Source organism: Seriola lalandi, unplaced genomic scaffold, assembly GCF_002814215.2.
Source record: "Seriola lalandi dorsalis isolate HSWRI2012SDOR001 ecotype SW California unplaced genomic scaffold, Sedor1 jcf7180002055007, whole genome shotgun sequence".
In the NCBI taxonomy this organism is placed as follows: Eukaryota; Metazoa; Chordata; class Actinopteri; order Carangiformes; family Carangidae; genus Seriola; species Seriola lalandi.
Window position 1 is genome coordinate 1 of NW_019525550.1, and position 12,082 is coordinate 12,082.

The window sequence follows — 12,082 nt, forward strand, 5'->3', positions numbered from 1 at the left end:
TGTCTCAGTTTGAACACCTTCCTGTTTTGATCTGTGGGAACATGAAGAATCAGGGAGTTAGTTTAAATGATTGTTCTCCACAAACACATCAAGTTCTAATAAGAAGTCAGTCTTTACCCCGTGTCTTCAACATCTGCTGCAGGCTCAGGCTCTCTGTGTTTGGAGGAAGAGGAAGTCATTAATTTCACAGGTCGTCAGGTACTGCAGAAACTCATACCGTTGTTATGGATCATATATATCATGTTAAGAAAAGAGATAATTTAACTACTGTGGACAATGAAATAAAAAGTATGAATGGACAATGTAATAACATAGCTGCTGTCGCTTATTGTTAGCTTGTCTATTTATAAGTCAATGTAACTTATTTACTAAGAAAAATGTTGTTATACTGAGGGAACATACTTTGTATTAAAATGCTATAAGCAGCTGAATCTGTAATTAGTCCAATCAGATATATTGTGTTTTACATATTTTTTTATTGTTACCTGTGGATTAATATGACAACGTGACAAGTTGAGCCTAAAATGCATTATTTTGTCAACTGCTATGCTAGCACAGTTTTAGCACCTGGCTTTATTTTCTCCTTTTGGTATTCCATTATGAGGCTCTAAGGACATAAATGAAATGTAATGTGTAACTATGTGTATGAAATTAAGAGGATCGTTATAGAACATTTGTACATCCCATATTCAGATAAACAGAAATCGTAGGCATTCATTGACCAAGTTTGTTTGTTTTTAAGATATAATCTATTTGTATTTTCTTCAACCGTAATGTATTCTAAAGCTCTATAATCAATAAAACTGAATATAATGAAATTCACTTATACTAAGTGAAGAGGAAATGTAGTAAAGGAAAATCACAAGTATAAAATGAGGCACTTATATTAAATTTTCAGGAACCTGATCTCGGTCGGGAATGTTTGTGCTGATAATGCAACAAAAAGTTGTAATACAAATTAATCATGTAAACATTATTAACACTGTAATAAAATGATAATGTAATCACCGAGCTGCAACCTCCAGACTGAAACATGAAGCATCAACAGTGAACAACAAGGAGCTGCAGTTCCTCTAACGACCACTAGAGTCTGGCTGCAACAGTGAATCAGTCCCCATAGACTCCCATGTTAAAATGTCCAACTTTACAGCAGAAATAAACATGTTTACAGCCTGGTACAGAAACTGTTCTGGTCTCTAGAGTTATGGAGAATTGATGGTGTGGCCTCTTTGAGCAAAAGACTTGTTAGCATATGATTGCCACAAACCAGCATACACCATAGTCTTGGTTCTGCACAAGCCCCTCCTCTTTGTCCATTTTTGGATTAGCTGGGAATTAGGGGCGGAGTCAGACACTGACAGAACGCCCGCAGTTTGAGATGGTTTGAAATGTAATTGTTACAGATAACTAAGTACCCTGTTGAAAATGTAATAAGCAATGTAACTGTTTTAATTATTTCAAAGTAATGTAACTTGTTAGCTTTTATTACTTTTCATTAACTTAGTTTTTGGTGCCCTGCAGAAATGTTACAATATAATGACGTCTTCAAGTTCATCCGTAATTAAAACACACTGCTGAATAAAATTAGTGTTATTAGATCTCACATCTACAGTGGTAAATTTGTCATAAAATGTGATCTGATATTCATCTAAGTCAAGGTTATTGACAAATATAATGTGTCTTAAATAATACCACAAAAAAATTGATCTTTCATGTCTTTATTGAGAATAACCAAAAAATCCTCATAGTGCTTGGGGAAAAAGTATGTGAACCCTTGAATTAATGACCTCAAAAAAGCTAATTGGTGTAAGGTTTTAGCATACCTGGAGTCTCGTTAAGACAGTGAGTTTGGGGGTGTGGACTAAAGCTACTTTTACGGATAAAAACCCCCAAACTTTTGGAGTTAATTTTGCAAAAGAAGAACACGTTTATGTGAGCCATGCCTCGCCAAAAAGAGCTTTCAGAGGATCTACGATCAAGAATTGCTGATTTACAAAAGCTGGCAAGGGTTACAAAGTGATTTCAAAGACATTAGAAATTCACCAGTCTACAGTTAGGCAAACAATCTACAAATGGAGACACTTTGGGACTGTTGCTACTCTACCAAGAAGTGGACGCCCAGTCAAAATGACACCAAGACGAAGGCTCATCGTTGAGGTAAAGAAACAACCCAGAATAAAATCCAAAGATTTGAAGGCATCATTGGAACTGGCTAAGATCTCTGTTCATGAGTCTACAATACGTAAAACATTGAACAAGCAGGGGATCTACGGCAGGACACCACGAAGGAAGCCACTGCTTACTAAAAAGAACATTGCTGAACGCCTGAAGTTTGCAAAAGAGCACATTGACACTCCACAGCGGTATTGGCAAAATGTTTTGTGGACTGATGAAACAAAGATTGAACTATTTGGAAAAAACACCCAGCACTACATCTGGCATAGAAAGGGCACGGCATATCGTCATGAAAACATCATCTCAACCGTAAAGTATGGTGGAGGAAACCTCATGATTTGGGCCTGCTTTGCTGCATCAGGGCCTGGCCAGCTTGCAATCATTGAGGGGAAGATGAATTCCCAAGTTTATCAGAGAATTCTTCAGGATAATCTGAGAATGTCTACATCAGCTGAAATTCTCTAGAAAGTGGGTGATGCAACAGGACAATGACCCAAAACACCGGAGCAAGTCCACAACAGAATGGTTCCAGAAAAACAAAATCCGCCTTTTTGAGTGGCCAAGTCAGAGCCCAGACCTCAATCCAATAGAAATGCTATGGATTGACTTGAAGAGAGCCAGACACATGAGACGTCCAAAGAATATGGCAGAGCTTAAGCAGTTCTGCCAAGAAGAATGGGGAAAAATTCCTCCTCAACGATGTGCAGTTCTGATCCACAGCTACAGGAAGCACCTGGTTGAGGTTATTGCTGCTAAGGGGGGGTCAACCAGTTATTAATTCTAAGGGTTCACTTACTTTTTCCACTGCCATTTTGAATGTTGAATGAGTGTGTTCAATAAAGACATGAAAGATCTGATTTTTTCTTGTGTTATTATTTTAGACACATTATATTTGTCAATACCCTTGACTTAGATGAAGATCAGATCAGATTTTATGAAAAATGTATTCAGAAAACCAAGACATTCCAAAAGGTTCACATACTTTTTCTTACCACTGTATCAACTATCTGACCAACATTGTTCCTGTTCAGCCAAAAGATGAAAGCAACTGAATCAATGTTATATTCTACATATCAGCTTTTTACCAAAAATAATATATTCAGATCTAATCCCTTTGTAATCAAAAACATTTTGATTAATAACGTTAATTTAATTATAATTTTTTTCTCAGTAACTAACATACTTACATTCATTTTGATATTATATTTATTTTATAATGTAAGTATTTACTCTCTGACACTGATAGTAAAACAGAGCTGGAATCATATAAAATAAGTCCAAAAAAATAAATCTGCAGCCAGTATTTCACTCAATTTTACATTCCTCAGTTTATCCAGTTTACAGTTGAGATAAAAGTCTGAAGTTTCATATTTGTTAATTATTTACCTGATACTCTGTCCAAATCCACTCATTTTGCAGTTTCTCTTCTCTCTTGCCCAGGGTTGAAGTGCTCAGTCTCACAGCAAAGTGATTGTTACACTGAACAAAGAGAAAACCAAATAAATGCACTGACTGCTGCTCATTGCCACTTTGACTTTTTTTGTCACTTAGACTAGCTGGACCTGTTTTACAATGTGTGAGTCATTTTCAGGAAGTCTCAGTGAGATCACAATCTCTTTTATAAGTGATGTTTCAGAACAACTTACATATTTACAGCACCACAGTAAGACAACTCATTCACAAGCAGACATTACACACAGATACATAAACATAAACACACTTATTAAAACAATCTCATATAGTGTTAAAATGATCACCCAGTAAAATTTTAAAGTTCCTCAGAGGAATTAGTTCTTCTAGCTTAAGTGTGCTTTGCAGCTTATTCCAGTAGGAATGTGAAGAGTAATGAACTCAACTGCGAATGTTAAATATCTGGGCAACTTAGACCGACAGAGGTATGCTAATGTCTTCTAGGTGTCAGTGATGACCAACCAACATTTTCATATAACTGTAATGACTGCAGAAACCCACAAAGACCCTCCTAGCAGCCCAAAGAGACAAACCACTTTAGGTCCTATCCTGTCCTAACCTATCCTGAATCTAACATATGCAGGTATATTTGTAATTGCACTTTGGTAAATTTAATTCAAATTACAATACTGCCCTGTTATTATTCATTTGTTGGCTAATGCTTTAGAATCAGAATTTTTTTTATAAGCAAGAATAAGTGAAAGATCTTCATGTCAGTCGCAGTGGAAACTGTTGTAACACACCTTGGTTGTTGCTCTTCCAGACCACCCAACTGACAAATTTCTCTTTCATTTTTGCAAGCCAAACTTTTCTCTGGAGATTCAGTGACATTATTAAGCATTATCTAGTCACATCTCTACATCATACAGCTAACCCAAATCTGGTGATAGCCAGAGATGTGGGACATTTTCAACTTCAATTTTCAACAAATGGATAATCACTCAACTGTTCCAAACAAATAATCCTCATCTACTATCCTAGTGATTTGTGGCTCATTGTGGATGAGCTAGACACACTTTTGTCTTCTATTCCTGACCATGGCTGTTTGCTACTCAATTTTGGTGATATGAACATCCACATCCACAAAATCGGAGCTGTGTGTACGTCCTGTCCATGATACACTAATTTGACCTGAAATGTGTCTGCAGCACTCTCAAACTCCTTTTCCACTGGTCAAAAACTGCATTATAGACATTTAAAAAACAGTGATACAGTGAACCACCACATCCTGCTGTCTTTACTCTCCAACATGGGAATCTTGGGCAAAGCACTTTCATGTTTTGAATCTTATCTCAATGGGCGCTCTTTCAGTGTGCCATGGCAAGGACAAACCATCCCTTCGCCACAGGAGTGCCACAAGGATCAGTACTGGGACCCTTCCTCTTTGTAATATACACCACCTCATTGGGTCCAATTATCTGCTTGCATGACTTCTCATATCACTGCTATGCAGATGACAGCCAACTATACCTTTGTACTGGGCTCAGTGAAGAATAGGGGGCACGGACCTATTCTCTAGGACTAGAACTGGCAGAATAGTTTTCAGGGTGATGTGAGCGTAGCTGGAGAGAATAAAAATGTTAGGCTAGAGGGAAATAAGCTCCAGATTTGTCCTTGTGGCTGGCAGAAAGTAACGTCAGTTAGGGGCATTAGAATGCATCAGGGAAGAAAGAGATGTGTTGCAAAGGAAAGGCAGTGTGGTCGCATCGATCAATGCTTTTTAAGAAGTCAATTGAATAAGTCAGATGAAGTCCAGCAACAGGTAGAAAACCACAGTTCGAAGGATATCAATAACACAGCTACAGAGGGGGAAGAGGAGAATACAAGAGGGGATGCAGCTGAGACTGAGGTGAATGGGCCAGTCAGAGAGAGAAATATGGAGCAGAAAACTAGAGTTAAATGGCCGAGGGCAAATAGCAAGAAAGAATGGGAGTCAGTCAATAGAGATTTGTCAGTAATTTTAAGCAGACTAGGAGGAAATGCAAGCGATATACTAGAGAAGTTAGGAGATATAATTTACTCCTATGATGCAGAAAGATTTGGGGTGCAAGACAGAAAGAGGGTTGAAAGAGCACAGTTAGTTAAGTCTAGACAGCAAAGGGAAATGGAGAAATTAGTTAAGGAAAGAAGACAATTAAGAAAGCAGTGGAAAAGGGCAACAGAGGAAGAGAGGGGGGAATTAATGTGTTGCAAGAAGATTTGAGAGGCAGACTAGCAGTACTTAGAAGGGCTGAATATCTTAGGAAAAAGAGAAAGAATAAAGAGTATGTAAGGACAGCGTTTTACAGGGATCCTTTCAAGTTTGTTAAAGGATTGTTTAACCAGGAAAAGGGAGGGCAGCTTAGGGCATCAAAGTTAGAAGTAGAAAAATATCTAAGAAACACATATTCAGATTTTGAGCAGAATAGAGTAGTAGGCCTTCCACCTGACATGCCACCAGTAGGAAAGATAGATCATGAGATGGATGTTAGACCACCCAGGTGGAAGGAGGTTGAGGAGGTAGTCAGGCGTGCAAAGGCTTCTTCGGCCCCAGGGCCAAATGGAGTCCCCTACCGGGTTTATAAAAGCGCACCTGATATCCTAAAGTTTTTGTGGAGGCAATTAAGAATAGTTTGGGAGAAACAGGTTATTCCCAGAGCATGGCGTAGGGCAGGAGGTGTTTTTATTCCAAAGGAGAAGGAGTCCTCAGACCTGAGTCAGTTTCGAATGATCTCTCTCCTAAATGTAGAGGGGAAGATCTTCTTTAGCGTAGTTGCACGGAGATTAGCTAGTTATTTAGAAAGGAATAGGTTAATAGATACTGCAGAGTGCCTGGAGTAGTGGTTAATTTAGTAAGGTCGTATTTCCAAGATATTAGACTATGCTTAAGTACAGCAGGCTTTACAACAGGGAGGCAGAGGCTAGAAATAGGCATTATGGCAGGGTGCACGATTTCTCCATTGGCATTCACAATGGCGATGGAGGTAATCATTAGAGCTTCTAAGTGGGTTGTAGGTGGAGAGATGCGGCAGGATGGGATGCGCCTTACACCAATTAGGGCCTACATGGATGACATGACGTTGATAACTACAACGGTGCCATGTATGAAAAGAGTACTTGAAAGACTTAATAAAAACCTAAAGTGGGCTAGTATGAAAATCAAGCCTAGTAAGTCTAGAAGTATCTCAATAAGCAGAGGGAAGTTAAGTGATAGGAAGTTTGTAGTAGATGAAGAGGAAATTCCAATAATTAGGGAAAATCGCTAAAGAGTCTAGTTAGGTGGTACAAGGCAGACTTGAAGGACGGAGAACAGGTAGTGCAGTTTTGGAAGGATGTTGCTGAGGGACTGGATATAATAGATAAATCAGGGCTTCCAGGAAAGTTGAAGCTGTGGTGTCTGCAGTTTGGGTTATTTCCCAGGCTAATGTGGGCCACTGTCTGTATATGAGATTCCATTATCTGCTGCAGAAAAAATGGAAAGATTAGTTTGCTTTTACATTAAGAAGTGGCTAGGTGTTCCTAGATGTTTAAGCACGGTGGCACTGTATGGGAAAGGCATACTTCAGCTCCCAGTAACTAATCTAGTGGAGGAGTTTAAATTTACTAAGGTTAGGACAGAGCTCCTGTTATCTGGGAGTAAAGATGTGGTAGTTAGTAAGGTGGTTCCAAACCCAATCAAGGGAAGAAAGTGGAATCCAAGAATCGCAGTGCAGGAGGCGGAAGCAATGCTCAGGCATACAGAGATTATGGGTAATGTCCAAATAAACCGGGGAGGCTTGGGGCTTGGCCCAGGCAAACCAGTGTGGAGTAGAGCAGGTCCAATGGAGAAGAGAAAGCTAGTTGTGGCGCAGGTTCGTAGACAGGAGGAAATATTAAGGGGTGCAAAGGCAGTGGCCCAGGCTAAGCAGGGACAGTGGGTGAATTGGGAAGGTGTAGACAAGAAAAGAGAGCTGTGGAGTATGGAGGAAAGTAGCATTAGATTTTTGATAGAGGCAACATATGATGTATTGCCAACTCCCCAGAATCTAAAACTCTGGGTAAATGGAGACCCACTATGTTCATTGTGTTCAGGTACTGCAACTTTAAAGCACATTCTGTCAGGGTGTAAGGTTAGTCTGTTGCAAGGCAGGTATACGTGGCGACATAACCAGGTTGTAAAAAGCTTAGCTGCAGGAATTGAAGAGTTACGGAGGCAGGCAAATTTAGGAGGACCTAAAATAAAGAGAGTTGCAATCAAGTTTGTTCAAGAGGGAGAGAAAGTTGGTAAGACAACAAGGAGGCAAGGCAGCTTAGAGGGTGCTTGTGATTGGGAGATGCAGGTAGATTTAGGAGGAAAGCTTGTTGTTCCCAAGGAAATAGCCAGTACAAAGCTAAGGCCTGACATAGTCTTGTGGTCTAGGAATAGAACGGGAGTATATTTCATAGAGCTGACTGTTCCGTGGGAGGCCTTAGTTGTAGAAACGTATGAAAGGAAAAAGCTCAGGTATGTAGAGTTAGGGGCAGAAGCAGAGCAGCGAGGATGGAAAGTTAGGATTTGTCCAGTGGAAGTAGGATGTGGAGGATTTGTAGCAAGGTCTGTTGTCTCTTTGGTGAGGGAGTTAGGAGCAAGTGCACAGAATGTGAGGAAAATAGTAAACGACATGTCAGATGAGGCAGCAAGATCCAGTCAGTGGATTTGGATGAGAAGAAGTAATGGTAGCTGGGGGCCCAGCAGGGGGAGCACTTAGGATAGACAGACTCTTAGGAGGAGCAAGGAAGAAATCCAGGAAGAGGAAGTGTTTTTAAGTGGGGGTGTGGCCTGTGTGAGCCTCTTTGAGATCATACGGTTAGTCCAGGTGAGGTGGCCTGTATTGTTTGCTTGTATTGTTTTGAATTGGTTTGTATGGGGCTTTGACTGTTTAGGTGAGTTTTTTTGTTTTAGGTTAGTTGTATGGTGAGTTGTATTGTCTTGGATAGTGGGGGAGTAGGGGGAGGTAGAGCACAGCCTAATCCGGCCGGGGAGAGTTTAGCCCAACAAGGCATCTCTCCCTGACTCTACCTCCCTCATTCAAAATGGCCGCCACTTTCTCCAACTGTTTAGGGAGTTTGTTTGCTGAATCTGCTAGTGTGTTTTGTCAGAGTTGATGATGGTGTTGTTTGTGGTAGCAGAGGCAAGATAAAGAAAATAGTCGTGGTGTGAGGAGCAGTGATGGCTGGCATTAGGGGAGTGACTCTGGGACGCCAGTGATCACTGTCTAGCCTCCTGGAGGTGTCGTGGGACCAACTAGACGAAACACTGGTGAAAGGAGGATCCCACCTGATGACCCCAAAGACATGTTAGTTATCACTGCTCATTAGTCTGTATAGCTAAATTAATAGTTATCATAGGACTTAGGATGTTAAGCTTAGGGAGCTATTCACTGAGTCTGGTCCATTTTCTGTAGCACAAGTTTCTTGTGTTTACCATAAATGGGTGAGTGTAATCAGGAGCAGGTGTGTGACCAGGTGAATTGAATTGGCTTGATGAGGTGGGATTGACTAATGCAGGGATGTGCAGGAGAATAGGGTGAAAGGAAAATTGTAATGCTTACATGGTTAGCATATAATTATAGTATTTACCTCCCTGTGCAGTGCCTATACTTAAGTCATCATCTTTTAGTGAAAATTAGCTGCTTCCTTAACATACACCAATTATTGTTGATTTTATCATTATGTTTGTTATTATTTTATTTATTCATGTTTTCGGTTTTCTTTCTTAAAATTTCATTAAAACACAGTTTCCAAAGATAAAATCGTGAAATTAAAACCAAAGACTTTATTGGATAATTGTTTCAAAAATACATAAAGTGATTCAGGTATATGTTGATATTCATCATGTTTAATCAGTTTGTGAGTTGTACACTATATGATACAAATGCAGATCCCAGTATTGTCCACATAATAACTACTTCAATTTATGTCATTATAATTCATAAATGCAAAACCACATCAAAGATCATCACTAGTTGAAATACTTGACAAAACCATTTTGCTAAGCTAGTAGTGGACTCTAAAACTCTGAAAGCCACAAACATTCAGCAATATGCACTATGATAGAGGAATTACGCCCACATCCTAATATCAGGTGTTTACTTTAAAACACCTAAATGAAAAGTAAACCCTAAGCAGAGATGAAAGACCCTGTTAAAGTACATTATATGATTACAACAGATCAGAGGTGATTGTCATGATTCTGCTTATTTAGTCAGATCCATCTAACATTTTTCTGTCAGGCAACAACAGAGGATGGTGTTGTATTTTGGATGTTTTTCCTTTGGTCAAGAAGTCGATCTTGATTGATCCTGTTGAGCCAGAGACTAAGTCGGTGGCTGTGGCTGTTATCTCTGTGGAGCCAAACCTGATCTCCAATCGAACTTCTCGTTTCACGCCTTGTGTAGTATCAGGCATGTTCACAAAAAATGAAGCAACGTCCTCTATTCCCCACTCATCCACATACTTTGCATTTTTTCTTTCTGTGCGATAGAATCTAAGATTCATTGCTGTCTGATCTGCACTTACTGGATTAAAGATGTGTTCTTTGGTTTCATTCCAATCCACACCCTCATCTATTTCCACTAGTTTCATGAAAATATCATTACAGAAGTCATCCTCACCAGTTGTGAATTTTTTTTCTGCCTTATGCTTGGACTTGTCAAAACTCTGGCACGTAGCAATCCCGTAAGTGAAGGCACTTTTTCGAGATGCCACCACCTCTGGGTTCCTTCCAAACTGTACAGCTCCCTTCACAATTGCTTCTTGGGCCCTAAAAGGACACAGCACTTTACACTGATGACTAAACTCACTCTTAATGTGAAAACGCAGAATCTTGCTTTCAGCGTAGCCCCCCACTAACAGAATGAACTGAATGTTGAAATCTTCGTTCAAGATTTCTCTGAGACTCTTGCTGATGCCATTTAGAGACTCATCAAAGAACGACTTCATTTTCTCTTTAGTGATTTTGATTGAACCACCGTGCCAGGATGCCCCTTGCACTGCTGTCTCTTATACACATCTAATTTCACTGCTTTCTAAAGGAAATGTTGTTACCCGAGTTGCAGCCTCTCTCATGAACTGTTTAGCTGAAGGATCCCAGATTGCAGGTACAGTCAGCACCCAGGTGAAGTCAGAGGCAATGAAGGTCTTCCCTGCTTTGGTACTAATGGTTGTCAGTGCGTTTTCCTTCAGGTAGCTCAGTGCTGATGTAAAGACCTTCAAGGCATTCATTGACTTCCCATTTGCAGCAGTAATTGTCACATCCTTGTTGAGTTTCTGGAGATTGATAAGATAGTAGTTTATATATGTTGAAAGGTGTTTGAGTTAAATTAGGGCAACAGTTAACATGACAACAACCTGATTAAACCTGACTTTGACTCAGTGTTGAACTCCCCTGCCTTTTGCAAGTAGTACAGTATATTTTTCAAGATTGGTGATGCAAAGGCATATAACCACGGTACACCATGATCACAGGGATTTTTCTGTGCATCAGTTTATTTTTGTAAAAGTATGACCGACTTGCTTGTGCTCCTGGTTTACTCTGCAATCTCTGTTCAATCACATCCCAAGCCACATGTATTTAGCTGGGCAAAGTTGTGTGTAAGCTGAGTGTCCCCTACTGACATCATACTACAACACATACGATGTTGTGGCACATATGCATTTCAACAAAGGGTGGGACACTTATAAGGGTTACTACTGTAGATGACTTTTACTTACAGCGCCATAGAGGGCCATCTTGAAGGCCTCAAAGAAGTAGTGGTTTTTTGCTTCTTCTCCTCGCATGTTGATATATGCAGTTTTAGCTTCATAACCAAAGTTGAGAAATTCTTCTTCTTCATTGAACAGAATGCAGGTTGGAGTCTTTGGGGTCTCCAGTCCAAGCTCTTTCCCCCACGACTTCAAAACAGGATCAATTTGGTCTTCTTTGGACGTCACAGTGTAAGCATATCCACTGTATGCAGTGCCAAAATCTATCGCTATGATGTATGAGTCACCCATTGTAAAACAGGTCAAGCTAGTCTGGGTGAAGAGAAAAGTTAAAGTGGCAGTGAGCAGCAGTCAGTGCATTTATTTATTGCCTCTCTGTAAACCCCGCCCCCTGTTTTGTTCTGTGTAACATTCGCTCTGCTGTCAGACTGAGAACTTCAACCTTGGACAAAAGAGGAGAAAAACAGGAAAATGAGCGGATTTGGACAGAATATGCGGTAAATAATGAAAATATATGATCGGCACATCCACAAACTTTTATTTCAATAGTCCATACTGTAAATGGATAAATACCATTCATTCACTTACCCAGTTGAACTATATTTCATGACTCGATCAAACAACAAAAGAGAGAAAAAAGTTGCTTATTTAGTTTTTAAACTTTCCTTTTTCAAGATGTGATGGAAGTAAATTGAAGAATCTGAGGAAGCGACATCATGAGCAAAGGTTTGGTTCT

At 39.8% G+C, this 12,082-nt stretch overlaps 1 long non-coding RNA gene across 1 annotated transcript; it reads right to left on the reverse strand.

Moving 5' to 3' along the window:
* On the reverse strand, positions 1-3,686 carry LOC111647643 (uncharacterized). The gene is made up of 3 exons (XR_002760065.2): positions 3,562-3,686; positions 118-153; positions 1-31 (listed from the first exon to the last, which is right to left on the reverse strand). It is a non-coding gene; the product is annotated as an uncharacterized LOC111647643 (long non-coding RNA).
* Positions 3,687-12,082: the final 8,396 nt, after the last annotated feature.